General features: G+C 40.8%; 1 non-coding gene across 1 annotated transcript; it reads left to right on the top strand.

Annotated features, from left to right (window-relative positions):
* The first annotated feature begins 9729 nt into the window (after positions 1-9729).
* On the top strand, positions 9730-9919 carry LOC141423508 (U2 spliceosomal RNA). Its single transcript, XR_012448372.1, has one exon. It is a non-coding gene; the product is annotated as a U2 spliceosomal RNA (small nuclear RNA).
* Positions 9920-15425: the final 5506 nt, after the last annotated feature.

Below are 15425 nucleotides of genomic sequence, written 5' to 3'. Positions count from 1 at the left end.
TATCTTGTCAAGTTTTTCACAAGGATTTTATTTAATTGAATTATGTGGTGCTCTGTTTACACGTCCTGCAAAAATAGGTCTGCTGTAGGGTTTATCATATAGAAAGTTTAAGGACGTCACTAGCAAAACCTGGGTCCAGAGATATTTGAGGAAGTAATTTTTCTTCTTTGGTTACTGCATCAAATTAATACTGGAACTGCACTATGGACTTAGAGTAATGGAGAGTTACCAAGAGCTCAGCCCATTCTGATTAATATTCAGTGACAGGTGGAATGAATTCAACCTTCTTTGTCAAAATGAGGTGGACACTCCTCGCCCTGGCTAGTGGAATCAATTCAGGCAATGCTATCTCCATGCCACTGTGCAGGAATCGCGAGAGATGTTAAGTTATACAAGGCTCAAGAAGTTCACAGTCCAGTTAGAGAGAAGGACGTTGCTGTGCCCTCAGCATGAGCCAAGCACAACGACAGATGCTTCTCGAGAGTTCCTTATTTAGCTTTGAAACAGCTGAAAGAAGTATGTGTTATTGTCCCCCTTGTAGAAGAGAGGGCACCATCTCAAAGGTCAAGGACCTTGCCCAGGATCATTTAGTTAGCAAATGGCCAAGATGAGCTCCAAACACAGGTGTCCTAGTGCCAAATCTCTTGGTCTTCCCCCAAAACAATATGTTCTATAAACATACAATTATCTAGCAAATCACCTATTTAGGTTACTGGTTAAGGGTTCAGGAAGCCTGAGGGACAAGGCGTGAGCTGGGAGCAGTTCACCGAGAAGGAAAAGATGGCGATTGTCTTCTGTCCTCCTGGTTCTACTACTTTGTCAACTAACTCATCATTTTCTACATGGAGTGTGGCAGTCATTTCTGCCTTGCAGGGCTGATTAAGAGTTCAAGCCTTGTCTCCCTTCCCGTGAGACTCTCTGCATCTGAAGACTTTGAATACAGCCCCTGAAATGCAAATCCCACGTTCCCTCCTTTAGAGTAAATGCTGCCCAGGCCCAGGGTCCACAGTGACGGGAGTCTTTGGAAATGTTTGTGCTCATTTCCTGGTAATAAGATTCAGGTACAATACGCTGAAAGTTTGGCCTTTGACTTGACTGCCAGTCCTTCACTTCATGATCTTGGGCAAGTCACTTCTCTTTAAGGGGCTTCTATTTCTGGATTCGTAAGAGATGGATTTGATATTCAGTCTGTAAACCTGTTTTCTAACAGGTTTTTCTGGTGAGTTCCTGATGCAAAGGCAGGCAGAAATGAGTTGGGAGGGTCTCCCCTTGCAGACATGCTGGGTTGCATTGTCTATAGAGTTTAAAAACAAGAATACAACTAACTAAAGGCCTTCCTTCCTTCCAATCTTAACAATGTCAATCAGAACACTTATTTCCCTCTGAGACTACGGTGGACTGCATTCTTCCCACTGCCTTTCCTTTTAGCAGGTCCTTGCCTTAGATGGCACATGTTAGAATGGACATCATAAAGATATAGCTAAGAGTTGGCTTTGGGTTCCTTTTTGTTGTTGTTGTTGTTCATTACTGGAGTTTGAACTCAGGGTCTTATGCTTATACTTGCTAGGCAGGTGCTTTGTCACTTGAGCAATGCCACCAGTCCTTTTTGCTTTAGTTTATTTCTCAGATAGGGTCTTTACATTTTTTTTGCCTGGAGCAGGGCCAGGATCATGATTCTCCTACCTGAATCTTGCAAGTAGCTGGATTACAGGTGTGTGCAACCATGCTTGGCTATATTCCTCAGTCATAATCTAGGAGTATCTCCCCTAAGCCATAAATCATATAAGATGGCCATTCCCACTGATGAAAATGCACCTTCTGGGGACAGATAGGAATACCTCATGGCCTAGAAGACAGCATTTACTAACTCAACCAACAGCAAAGTCTAGCAGTCCAATCTCAGTTTTTAATTTTAAAAAGGCATTTGAGAAGTGCTGCTGTTCAAACTCTCTTGGGTCTATCAGTTAGAAAATGTCAGACAGTCATCTAGGGTTTTGGAGACTAAAAAAAAAAAAAAAAAATCCAACCAAACCAAAAAGAAAACTAGTCTAAGTTCCAACCATGGCACAGATACATCACACTATCCTGGACAACCTCTGTACTATGGGGTATTATTACTTTTGACCTGAGTGTTGTTGGGAAGTGTGAGTGGGCACTTAACATTCATTCAATCTCTAGTTCAGTTTCTGGCCCACAGCAACAAATGTTAGTCACTTGTTTCTGGCGTCCTGGATAAAACTGAGCAGTCAGTTTCCTCTGAGTATTAAAGCAATCAGCAGGTGAAGGATCCATCTTGCCCCAAGATTGAGGGGGTGGGAGAGTGACAGAAGGCCTTGGCCTTGGCGTCCTGAACCTCCATCATTCAGCCCATGTGGGAAACCTGGTGTGCAACGCCTGTAGTGCAGAGGGGGTGTGGTGTGTGAGCTGGGAGCACAGCTCAGGAGGCCAGCTACAATTTTAGTTGCAGCTTGGAATTTCCTGGTTTGGGGGGATCTAGAGTCCAAACTTTCCCTGTCCTGGTGTTGTTTTTGCTGCCAGAATCAGGAGGTAGGGTAGACATAGTTCTTTCCATCCAACTGCCTAGGGTGAGATAGGAACCCTTCTGCTGGGCCCTCTAATGCTCAGTGCTGGCCAGGGTGGCCTGGGCAGGCTCCAGCAGCTACCGCCTGTGCAAAGCGTGGGGCTCAGACAGTCACAATCACAGCGCTCAGTCGGCCTGGGTAGAACTGTTTGATTCTGCCTGAGGAGAGCAGGCATGGTTCACATCTCCCCTAATAAAAAAAAAGTTAATTATCTTGCCCCTGGGTCCTGAAATTCAGTTAAAGAAATTGTGGTTTCCTTGTCCCTTGATTGGTAGTGGAATAGAAAAAGCCTCATTGTTCCTGAATGACTTAAGAGTCCTCAGTGCAAGAAAGAGAATTCATATCAAGTTGATAGAAACAAATAAAAAGATATATTTTTGAAGTGTGTAGAGTCCAGAAAAGTGAAGGAGAAGCTGAACTGTAATGCTGCGAGGACAGAAACCAGGTAGCCTGAGGGGTCTCAGCAGTAGGAACTCATGGGAAATCTCCAAGAATGTCTTTAGAAACAGTCAATTCCAAAGACCTTTTATACTTGCCTCAAGAATCAAATGTCCCTCCAAGCGAAGTCCAATTGGTCACAGTAAAGAATAGCCCTTGTTTGACAAACAGCCTCTTCAAATTTGTATATCCTAATATTAACTGATTGCTATTCCCCTGAAGATCAAACTGTTGGAACCAACTTACTCATACCCAATAGATGTATAAACCAGGTAACAGTGAGCCAATTTAGAGTTGCCTTTACCTTTGAAGTGATAAGCTCACTTTTGCTTATTATCAAAAATCTCCTCTCCTCCCTCACTTCTTTTCTAGGGGAAACTGAGCAGGTGTTAAAATGTTATTCAATGAATGGAAATGAGTTGATCTTGAGGTTATTATTTCTGACCACTTGTTTCTTGGTTCCATTTTGTCTAAGCTCAGTTCATACCATTCCTCACTGATAATCCATCCATAAAATAGACATAACAAGACACCAGTTGGACATCTGAATCCCTAACTTTGAGGCCCCACCAAGGATACAATACCCCAATGGGACTTACAATTCATTACTTGCACCTAAGAGTGCAGTTCTGTCTGTCCCTACACCTGGAAAATGTCTTTAGTACAGTTCTTTCCACAGCTAACACTGTGCTTACAGACATCTGTGTGGCTTTTGGAAACCTCCAAGGAGGAGCTGTCAACTGTTTGTAGCAAATAGAACTCCCCAAAAGTACATTACTACTACAATATTTCACTGAGTTGTAAATCACACCCAGGACCCCATCTCAAATCAAAACAAAAACAAAGTGAAGAGATCCCTTCCCAGACCACATTTCTTGAACATATGTCAAATACAGCCATTAAGAATGGGTGTTCTTCATGAAGCATAAGATATAATCTGGGCTAGTATGGGTATTTTGAAATTCTACTTGATTGTATGTGCCAGTTGGAGCCTTACCACCCTAGCCTACTGGATTTTGCTTATTCAGCCTGAGATGGCTTCAAGAATTGTGACACTATTAAAGACACATTGATAATATATAAAAGAGACATTTGTGCAGGTTTCTGAGTTAAATAGGAAACATAGGCCTTTGGCTGTGTCTGGTTCTGTGGGATGCCAGGAAAGTAGGTCTTTCTAAATATAGACAGATTGTGCCACACTTTAAACCATGCTGAACTAAATAATGACACCCCCCACCCCCGTAAATCAGAGTTCAGATCCTGAAAATCTGGAATAGTGCACAGGTAAATAATTTAGTAAACAGAGAAAGGGACACAAAGATAGACAGGTGGACACAAAGGGAAATGCATCAAGTGAAGACGTGTCCACAAATCAGCAGTAGGGACATCATCCTCAAGAGTGTGGTATACCTGTACAGGAAGAAGATGGATGGCTAGTTTTGAGAAGGCTTTAAAAGACACCTGCATCTTAGGAACCAAGTTTGTATCTCCAGGGAGTTAAGAGGTTGACCTGAAGAAGACTGTCTTGGTTGCTTGAAGTGCTGACACCTGTTCCCCTTAGCCGTGTGCCATTGGTCTAAATGTGGTTGTGCTCTGTCATCTGGCCCAAGCAGATGACCACAGTCACAAAGCCAGCAGTTCAGGGAGGTCCTTGTGCTGTGATATAGAAGGATTGGAAAAAGCTGGGGTTTACTCCTATCTGGGAGGACCTCAATATATTTCAGAAGGTATTACTCTGATTGGGGATTTGTAGAGGCAAATGTATCTTCTATCCCATGGAAAAATATACTATCTGATCTCTGCATAGAGTCAGGTTTGGCTAACTTGCCCTGGAGGAACAAAGAGGAGAAAGCTGACATTACTCAAGTAACAAACAAACAAGTAAATGATACAAGTATCCACAGGGTAAGCCTTCCATGGAGGAAACAACGTTCACCGTTACTGTTACCTTCAACTTGGATACTTGAATTTGGTGCCTGGTAAAGCGCACCAAGAGGTGTTGTGCTGGGCTGCTGGGCAAACACATCCAGACTGGGACAGTTTTCCACTTTTTACTCTCAAGCTGAACGGTTCATCCACACACTCAGAATCATTCTTGTGAAGTTCATCCGTTTTCTTCCTATTTTTCTGACTTGCTCAGCAACAGAGCAGGAGTGGACAAGGTGAGGCATATGGTGTCACAAGGGGGTGGAGCTTCTTCCCAGATGCTGGCTGATCCCCGACTATAAGGAGCGCCCACTCTAGCATTTTATTTCCATTTTATTTCGGAGCCATTTCGTGGGTTAATGAAGACGTAAGCTCCCAGCCTGAGTCACACTATGTAAAAGAACTACTTATTGCCTGTTCCATCTCACTGACTTTTATGGTGATACTTAAACCAAAATGGTGAACTATTACACTTCATAGCCTGCAAATAAAAGCAGGATGTTAAAAAGTAGGGGCTGTAACCTCTGATCATGCTGAAATGGCTTGTAATCTTGAGACGACTTTGTTCAGCTCCCCAGGGCCAGGGTCCAGGGCACCATGTCAGGACCAGACAATGAATCCCAAGAGTCTCTCTGCCCAGTCCCTGGCTTGTGCAAAGCAAGCATCCCTTAGGAGAGGCATGGTGACAGGCACTGAGCAGTTAAATCAAAGATGGGTGGGGAGGAGAGCAGAAAACAGAGGAGCAAGTCACTTATACAGAGTGGCGGGTGTGTGTGGAATTGTTTCTCCAAGCCTCTCAGAAAGCCCTCTGGCCAGAGCCCTGTTTTTTCTTTTTCTTTTTTTAAATTAATTTATTCATATGTGCATACATTGTTTGGACTATTTCTCCCCCTGTCCTCCACTCCCTTTCTCTCCCCCTTACCCCCCTCGCTTCCAGGCAGAACCTATTCTGCCCACTTCTCCAATTTTGTTGAAGAGAAGACATAGGAAATAATAAGAAAGACATAGCGTTTTTGCTAGTTTGAGATAAGGATAGCTATACAGAGAGATTCCTAGCATTGCTTCCATGCACATGTGTGTTACAACCCGAACTGATTCATCTCTACCAAACCTCTTTACTACTTCCTGGAAACCTTCCCATATTGACCTCTGTCGTTTTAAGGTTACTGTATTAGCTCCTCTACAGTGGAGCCCTGTTTTTTTAAGCTCCACTGCGGCCCTCAGCATATCCTCATCTCCAGTAGGGGCTGAAGGTGACTGGGGGGACCCCAGCTTCAGATGCAGTATGTGCCTCAGGGATGACATAGACATTGTCATAACTTAATGATTTTATTCACTTAAATGTAGGTTTGTTTTGTTTACTTGTTTAAGTAAGAGTTATTTTAGCACGTAGCAAAAATTCAAATGGTATTTGTCTTAGTTTGGGTTTTGCTTAAAGCAGGCACTGTGGTAAGATCTCAGGTACAGCAATTTATTTGGGAGGGGACCCCAGAAGGCAGGGAAGGGGGCACTGTGAAGAGTAAAGGATGGGGAGCACTGCTGGAGGTACCTGGAGCCTAATCCCATGGGAACTACAAGGGGCTGGGGAGTAAGAACACAGCCAGAGTTTATGTGACCAAGGGTCAGCTTTTACCTACAACTGCAGTCCTCAGTGGTGGAGGTTTGCTTCTGGGCATGTCTGACCTGGGATAGAGAGAGAGAGAGAGAGAGAGAGAGAGAGAGAGAGAGAGAGAGAGAGAGATATGCAGGGCTTGAGGTCAGAAGCCAAAGTCATACATGCAGCATCACATATGTTGAAATCGAAGATAAAAGGGACAGATCAACTTCTGGTGGGCTGAAGGAATATGGGTAGGGAAGGGAACAGGTAGCCTTTGGCCTGGTACTAAATAATAAACTTAAAAAAAAAAAGCTGCCTCCTGTCAAAGAAAGTAAACCCAAACCCATTTCCCAATGATAACTGCATGTAACAGTTTGTCATGTAACTTTTTGTGATGTGCGTGCACTCTCTTTCTCCTTTCTCTTTCCCCATATATATGCACATACAGTTATGCATATGTAACTATAATGTTGTTTAAAACGTACACAAGCATCTACCTCAGTCTCTGTGACAGTTGTCCTTAGAACTGATGTATCATAATTGAATTTGTGGTCTATCTTAATAAATGAGGATAACAATTAAAATTACAAATAATTCATGAAACATATAATACAATGTAATCTCACAAGTTTGTCCTCACAGATGTTCCAGACACACAGAAGTTCAGAGCTGGGCGCTGCTGTTAGGGAATGGGGTTGTTCTCATCCATTTGTGGCAAATGTGCTATGTGACCCAGGAGAAGTCACACAATCCTCCCAGCCTTACTCTTCCTCTCTGTAGAATCCAACTACACAGATCAGCTACCTAAAATGTTTGTGGAGCGGATGGTATTAGATCATTCATAGAAGGAGCTCTGTATGTCAGAAATGCTCAATAAACATTACCTGCTAGTATTCTGTTCCCAAAACAGAAAAATACAAATGTGCTGTCACTTCCTGTGACTCAAAGAAAAGAGGGAAAGGAATCACATTTCATCACCACACACACTGCCCTTGCACTTTAAAAAGCACTTTACGTTACCTAAGCTCCCACTATGTGTGAAGAAGAGTAGGAGGCATTTCAGATACAAGTCTCTCAGTGGATTCATACAGAAACCAACAGCCACCTTCAGTTCCTTCTCTCTGCACTGTTGGTGCTCCTTGCATTGAGAGTCAGAGTGACTCCCTTCCTTTTGTAAGTAGATGTGCCCTGGCAATCTTCTTGACCAATAGAATGCCGTAGAAGCGACTTTCTTGTGTTTCCAAGTCCATGCTATAAGATACCCGTAAACCTTCCACAAAAGCAGTTCCTGTGATCCACCCTTAGGAGGAAGTCAGCCATCAGGTAAGAACCCCAACTGTCCTGGGTCCACCATGCTGGGAGCCTAGGTGTCCAAGTGGAGTGGCTTCAGGGAGAAAGATATGGAACTAGTACCAGCCATTTCATCCACCTCAGTCACCTCAGATCAGCCATCAGACTTTGGAGCCAAGAAGCCTTTAAATCACTGCAGTCCCAATGCCATATGACTGCAATTACACCAGAGACCCTGAGCAAGAACTGCTGCTGAGGTCAAATAGCAGACCCACATGAGATAATAAATTTGATAGGTGGTTAGTTACAAAGCAAAAGTACCCAGGTATGGACACATAGATCAAAATACAAAAAAAGGGCACCTATGCTCTGATTACCTCATCCTCGTCCTCACTTTTTAATCTCATTTTGTTCACCAGTTATGCAACAGGTTTTTTCCCCTTCAATCTAGAAAATATCTGCAGTAATATACACCTTAATTTTTGGGATGGGGGCAGCATTGGGGTTTGAATTCAAGGCCTCATGCTTGCTAGGTAGGTACTGTGACCACGTGAACCCCTCTCCACCTTGACCAGACTGGTGTTGAATCATGAGCTTCCTGATTTCTGCCTCCTGAGTAGCAGGGGTTACAGGCATGCACCACCACACCTGGCTTCAAACATCCATTTTTAAAACATTCTTTATATTGCCTTTTCATTCACCAGCAGATACTTTGTTTGTCATTTTAAAAATGCCACCTTAATCTTGAAAGGAGAGGTTGTATTTATTATTATTCATTATTATTAGCATTGTTATTATTATATTTATTTATGTGTCAGATGCCACTTTTACTGACACTCACTCCTATAGCAGAAAGAAAATGTTCAGTAAGCTTGTCATTTTGTAAAAAAAAAACAGGTAACTTTAAATCTAGCCGATCCTTTAAGTTTTTGCTTCATCATGAAATATTTTTACCATCAGTGTAACTCATTATAGAGGTAACAATTCTTTTGCATTTTAAAGATTTTTTTCCTTATAAAATTAGGCATATTAGTGACAACCTATCAACATTTTTGTGCACTTATAACTTCATTTTTTTTCTCTTTACTGCAGACATGATGGTATAATATATGAATCTCATGTCTAGAGTTGACTGTAATTTTACTTGGAAATTAAAAAAATTCCAATCTATCTGCCACTCCATCAATACATCCACCAATAGTTATTTCATAAAATATTGTTTTCATAATGAAGTTATTTATTGCTGAAAATATTTCATCTCCATTCTGTATATTCTTTGGTGTAAAAAAGTTCTGTGTTTCATGTGACACAAATTCCATAAGGAAAGAGTTGTTATAAGCATCTGTACTGTATGGCAACCCTCACACACCAAACATTGCCTTTTAACACTTGACTCTTCAAATCTTCAGCAAGATTTTCACTGTCTTCCAACAGAATCTGCTGACAAAGGAATACATTTTTATTTGTTGCCATATTGTTTTCTGTGCATTTTCAGATGTTTTTCTCATGGTGGAAAGATTGACTATTTCCCCAATGACATTTTTTTCCTTCTACTAATAAGCAGCAAAACTCAAAATAGACTCCCAAGCATTTAACAATAAGTTTGGTGAAATTTTAACAAGTACTTCTTTTAGTATTGTGTGACTTTAAACGTGACTGAAAAAATATAGTCACATTTTCACATTCTGGATGCTTCATTTTTAAATGTTAAAAATTGTGTCTAGTAATGCAAGTTTTATTGATTAGCTTCTTGGTGACAGGGTGAAAGGAAACAACCCGTAGTTTAGAGAGGTCAAGAGGGAGGCACTTACAATAAGGGGGGCAGAGCTGCTAAGATTAAAGTTAAGCGGACGTGGTTTTGAAATCCTCCAACAGTCAACACTTAACACTGGTGGCATCACTTCTTGGCCTTTTGTCTAAGATCAAGTGTAGTATCTGTTCTTATCAGTTTAATATCTGATACATCCTCTTCCAAGGACAGTATATTCATGGATTTTTTGGAGCAAGGAGATGGAATAGGTGCCTGCTTTGTCCACTCCATGCATCAATCTGGTATTGTAGTACTTCCAGGAACAGTGCACCCTTTCTTAAAATTATGGCTGCTAGCCCGGTGATGGTAGCTCATGCCTATAATCCTCGTTACTTAGGAAGGAGAGATCAGGAGGATTGAAGTTTGAAGCCAGCCAAGTTTGAAGCCAGCCCCTGGGAAAAAAGTTCACGAGACCCAATCTTGAAAAATAGCCAACACTAAAAAGGGAGGGCGGAGTGGCTCAAGTGGTAAGAGCACCTGATTGTAAGTGTGAGGCCCTGAGTTCAAACCCCAGTGCTACAAAAACAAACAAACAAAAAACACTGGAGGCCTTTAACTCTGCAGTGTCCATTTCTAGGTCTCTCTTGTCTGATTTGTGTGTACTCTGCCATCCTTCAGCTGGAAGAGAATATTTTCTTCCTCTGATCTCCAAACTAGGACCCAAGAAGGAGAGGCCAGAGGGCCAGGAAAGCCATGAAGGAAAGGGCAACAATGCAGAATTGTCTGCATAAGGAGGAGGCTGGAAATCTGCTTGAGCTTTTTATTTTCCTAGGCCTTATAATAAACAACATGAACACATAAAGGTCATACCTTGATCTTTCTTAGAGAACAAGGCTGTGGAACAGTGGAGGTATCAGCCTTGGGTGTGGGAGCTATGAAAATGGTTACCTCAAAGGATTCCTCCAGTTAGGCCTTGGGGGCTGAAAAGGATGCTTGATAAATAAATGCGATCCAAACCTCCTTCCCCTCTCTCATAGAAAACACGGAGGAAGGGGTCATAATGGCTAGGGAAACAGGGAGGGTACAGACAGCCCCAATAAATGTTGACACTGTGTGTTGTCTGTCTGCTTGCCTCCCTCTCTGGAAGATGCAGATGGACTTTGTTCATTTCTAGTGCAGTAAAAGTAGCAGTACTTAAAAATATAGATTCTTCCAGATTATTCACTTACAAACTTCCTTACTTCCAAATTTGTAAACATAGAAATTTATTTTAAAAATCTGCATTTCCTATTGTCTGCTGTAAATGAATGAATGAATGATGGAAGGGTAAGAAATGATGGCTTAAATACCATCCATCTAGATTTGTGAAGCTTCCAATCCCTTCCTCACCTGTCTTGGTTGCCTTGGAAAATCCAGGCTACATAGGAGCCTGGCTGCTCTGTCCCATTGGCTAATAGCCAGAAGGAGTATGATTTTAATTTGGAACAATCCCAGCCCCCTTTCTGTAAGTTTCTGTCAACACAGATTTGCCCAATCCCATCTACACATCCTTCTTCATCTTTTTCCTACCTAGTACACACTTTCAACTATTAGTAAGATTCAGAATTTTGCCAAGGTGGCTTCTTATTTCTGATCCACATTCCCTCCTTTCTTTCCTCTCTCTCCATTTCTATTCAGGTTAATTTATCTGATTATATGCAACGTGCTGCAGCCATGTTAAGACACCAACTGAGTTTCCACTTGGAGGCTTGGAGGAAAGATTACCATTAAAACGTGACTTCCATCTACTCAGCTGAAATTACTATTGATTGCCAAAGAAAAATATTTGTGCTGTGAAGCTGGGAGCTACGATGTTGAACCATATTAACATAATGTTAGCATAGCTACGGGTGTTTAGTAGCATGCAATCAGATTTGAAATGAACGTTGATTATAGATGGAGATTAATGTTCACATATTCATAGGAACACAATGAGAAGAGCAATTTCCTTTCTACTACAGATCAATGGTTTCTCCATTCAATTATACAGCTGTAATAATTGCATTATGCTGAAATATTTCTTAATGGCTAATTTCTTTCCTTTTGTGTGTGTGTGTGTATGAGATCTTTTGTCAGTGATAGCTTCTGCAGCCTGAGGACAGCATAAGATGTTTTAATCACTGGTGCCATTTTGCAAGCTTTGACCAAGCCAGTAATTTCCTTCTTTCCCCCTTCTTTGCTATCCTCTCTTATTATCACCCAGAATTGCTTCTTAAATGATTGAAGCATATTGATTTGCCTCAAGTCTTTTCTTCTCTTATTTAGAGAATAAAGATAAAACTAGAAACCTATGGGGCCATGGGTTTCTCAATCCTTTTTGCACATTTTCTGAAGATTCTTTGGGGCAGAAAGAGATGAAGACCCATGAACATTATCATAGGATGAGGATAACCCTCTCCAAATGACAAATGACTCTTGGGTAATCTACCTATCTATCTATCTCCATCCCTTAGGATCTGAGGAGGATTGGTTCCAGTCCCTGTCAAGGATACTAAAATCCACAAATGTTTGAGCTCCTTATATAAAATAGCTTAGTATTTGAATTTAACCTGTGCATATCATTCTGCATACTTTGAATATCTCTAGTTTATCTATATTACCTAATATAATGCAAATGCTATATAAATAGCTCTCATACTGTATTCTTTAAGGAATAATGATAAGAGCAAAGGTCTGTACATGTTCAGTACAGACATATTTTTTGTAAGAATTTTTAATTCATGTTTGGTTGAATCCACGGATGGAGACCCTGTAGATGCAGAGGGCCAATTGCATATATTAATTTGGGGACCAGTTGCCGACTGAAATGCAAATAAAAACCTAATGTCTTCTCTACTATTCTGAGACTTGATGAGATGCTGTTTTTATTGTAAAGATAGTATAGAGACAAATTTTAAATAAATTTATAAATATGGTAAATATAAATAAGACTGTGAGCTCATCTTTTTTTCTAAAGTTACTGATGAGCTCCTGCTTACCTGGATACATCTCAGAGGATGTTTAGGTGGTATTCTCTTCCTTAGAGGAGCACCATCTTACAGTAGAGTCATGCTGTCCCTGTCTCATGTCTTCCTCAGCTGACCTGTGGGTAATAAGAAGGAGTAGTTCAATTAAAAGAAGGGAATGATTCAGAAGATGGGAGACCTAGGAGGACTTGATGGAATTGAGCTACTTTAGCTGGAAGAATAGTGAGGAATGAAGAGTCTTTCTAGTTAGAAGGAAAGCATGCACATTCCTTCTCATATTCTATATGCTTGTCACCTTTTATTTTTCTTTATAGCCCTGTGGTCTACATTATAAATTACATGTTACTCTTTATTTTTTATCTTCTCTCTCCTCCTCTAGTAGAACCTGAAGTCTTTCAGGGCAAGGACTTTGCATTGACCATTTTTCTAATTCCAGTGGATGAACAAATGTCCAAAGACCCTGAGCACTGAGGGACCAGAACACATGGCATACCAAGAAATGCTTTCCCTAGGGGCCTCTGTTCTTGCTCAGTTGGACATTGAGTCCCTTTTCTCAACATCCAATGCAGTCAGTAGGTTGCTGTATGTAGTGGTGTGTCCTCTTTGGTATGGGCACAAATGTATCATGGTCAAGTGATTCAGAGGGACTAACTCTCCCAGAGCTGTTCTTTTTCAAAAGGTCAATATAAGCTATGTAGGTCCCTTCCCCTTGCCACTGTACTTCTGTGATAGATTTTGTTCACACAAATAGAGAACAGATAGGAAATTCTAGAAAGGTTTCCACACCTTCAGAAGAATACTTCAGAATAGATGATCTATCTTCCTCTTCTACTGAAGGTCTTCCAGAAGGATATAAATTACCAAATTGCCTAGCCTTAAGGGGAATCATCTGGAGGACAAAGTTGATAGATTAAAGAAGGCAGAGCAGAAAAATGGAAAAACTTAGGTCTTTGATGAAGTGGGCTAGCCTTTGAATTACCTGAACTCGGTGTCTCCCTATCTCTGGATTACTTATCTTTCTCCTTTGGGTTTTTTTATGAGGATAGATTTGAAGGCATCCTTAAACCTTACCTTATCTACTACTGATATCCAATACAATCTAGCATACTACCCTTTTTCCTTACTCCCTTCTCTCCCCCTTTTCTTTGCATCTTCCCCTTTTCTGTCTCTCTTTCTTCCTTCTTTGGATCCAGGTGTAGCACTACACTTACACCAGTTCTGTTGTTATCTCCCCAGTGTGCACACACTCCTGTGTGTCTTCCCAGTATTTACTCCCCCTCAACACATTTAGTCCAATTCTGATCCTGAGTAGGCTGAAATTACAACAAGCATGTATTTGTACTTGAGAGAACCTTGAGTCTAGGAGCTGCCAACCTCAAGATGGCCTTATAGATAAACCAAGTGAGCTTAGAGTAGGATTGCTCAGCTCCAAGCATAAGAAGCATGTCTTGGAGCCACGTACTAGAGCCACTCCTAGCATCAGTTTGCCCATATGGGAAACGAGGATAATAACAGCACCTCACTCAGGGCTTTGACAACATGTTAATCAATGTGTAAGACACTTAACGCTGAACCAAAAAGAGTAAGAACTTAATAACTTCTATTCTCCCAGAGGAACCCAAGCTGAAGTGTTCTTATCTTGTCTCCTTGCCTCTTGCTCCTTGCTCTCCTTCCCAGCCTTAGCCCTTTTGAATTGGCTCAAATAGTTACAAAGGTTATAACTCATGCCCACATTCTTCTCTATTAGGGTCAAAATGGGATTTATATATTTGTAAATTAGCAAACTTGATTGTTTCCTCCCAATATCATCCAATAGCAAAATCTCTCCAATAGGAACCTATTTTGAGGGGCCATGGATACAGAGAGAAATGTTTTTCCATGGCATGAGTCCACAAGATTTGTTTATTTTCCTTCAATATATGTGTAATATATATAATATGCATATATATACATATAGTGTATATGTACATACATTATATATATACATATAGTGTATATGTACATATATTATATATATAATAATTCACAATAGTTTGTGTGTTCTCAGGGTTCTCTGCATGCAAGAATTGTTTAGAATTTCTTCTTCATGAAACATGCATCAAACAATAGCTAGTATCCTGCAAAGGACCATTGCCAGTAAAAAAAAAAAATTACTAAGGAAAAGATGAAAGAGAAAAAACAGCAAATGAACAGGGTAAATACTGGAGATTAACAAAATATACATGATGATAAGTACCTCGTTATAAATCTAAAAATCAAAAAAGAGATCTCTATAATTTCCTGTATTTGCTAGTTTGTTACATGTGGTTGACAGCTTCAAGAGTAGAATGTATGCTAAATACAAACTGGCCCTGGTCCTTGCTGCTGCCCTCTGCATTGGTGTTTCAGGCCACGGATGGAGAGCTCCAGGAACAAGTCTACCTAAGATCATTTTGGTGACACTCTTATTTTTAAACAAGGCAATATAGCAATATTGAGAAGCCTTGTTTGGGAAGCCTGGTTTGATAGGTCTGAGTTTGCTTTTAGACCCTACAGTTTTTTAACTTTTTAATCGACTAGTTACTTAAACTTTCTGTGCCTCTGTCTCTACATCTACAAAACAGGAATTCTACTTGTTCCTCCTTTATTCCTACCTATTGTGAAAAGTCAATGACATGAATTGCCTAGCAAAGGGTCTAGCACATGGTAAACACTAAATAGTAATTAGTCTTCTGCAAGATCGCTCAGTGCCGTGTTTGCTATTATTTCTGCTTTACAAAGGAGGAAACTGAAGCATAAAGTAAAACTTTGTCTAAGTTTATATACCTAGTGAGAGATGGAGACTAGATTTGAAAGCA

The sequence above is a fragment of the Castor canadensis genome, chromosome 5 (genome assembly GCF_047511655.1).
Source record: "Castor canadensis chromosome 5, mCasCan1.hap1v2, whole genome shotgun sequence".
Classification (NCBI taxonomy): domain Eukaryota; kingdom Metazoa; phylum Chordata; class Mammalia; order Rodentia; family Castoridae; genus Castor; species Castor canadensis.
This window is presented reverse-complemented; position numbering and strand designations above follow the sequence as displayed.